General features: G+C 74.5%; 1 protein-coding gene across 1 annotated transcript in view; it reads left to right on the top strand.

Moving 5' to 3' along the window:
• The window catches only part of LOC144223936 (uncharacterized), a 25,419-nt gene that overhangs the window by 17,869 nt on the left and 7,138 nt on the right, over positions 1-412 (top strand). The window lies entirely within an intron of this gene.

Raw genomic sequence — 412 nt, 5'->3', positions numbered from 1 at the left:
CAGAGCCGGCGGTGACTGCGGCGCGTGTGGCCGCGTTCAGAGCACCTTCTGAGCTGCCCGCGCTGCGAGGGCTGCCACCCCGCCCACAGCCACCCGGCTCAGGGGCGCCAGGACCCTGCTGGGCAGGCAGGCAGACCCCGGTGCCTCCCTGTGGCCCGGAGGCCCCCTCGCCCCCAGCCCGGCCGTCGGGCACGTGCAGAGCAGGNGTCCACCCCGCTCCCCCTCCCCCCATCGTTCTTGCAGCGCTCTGTTCCGTTCTGCAGCCTCCACTGCACCCATGTGCTCACCCACAAACCACCCCACTCTTCCCGGGCCCGTGGGAACTGGGGAGCGGGGTGCCCTCCTACTCGGGCTCCTCGGACACGTGGGCGTTCGTGAGGGGGGGGGGCCGCGGTGGGCGGGGCCCGGAGGC

Source organism: Crocuta crocuta, unplaced genomic scaffold (genome assembly GCF_008692635.1).
Source record: "Crocuta crocuta isolate KB4526 unplaced genomic scaffold, BGI_CrCroc_1.0 scaffold221, whole genome shotgun sequence".
NCBI lineage: Eukaryota > Metazoa > Chordata > Mammalia > Carnivora > Hyaenidae > Crocuta > Crocuta crocuta.
This window is presented reverse-complemented; position numbering and strand designations above follow the sequence as displayed.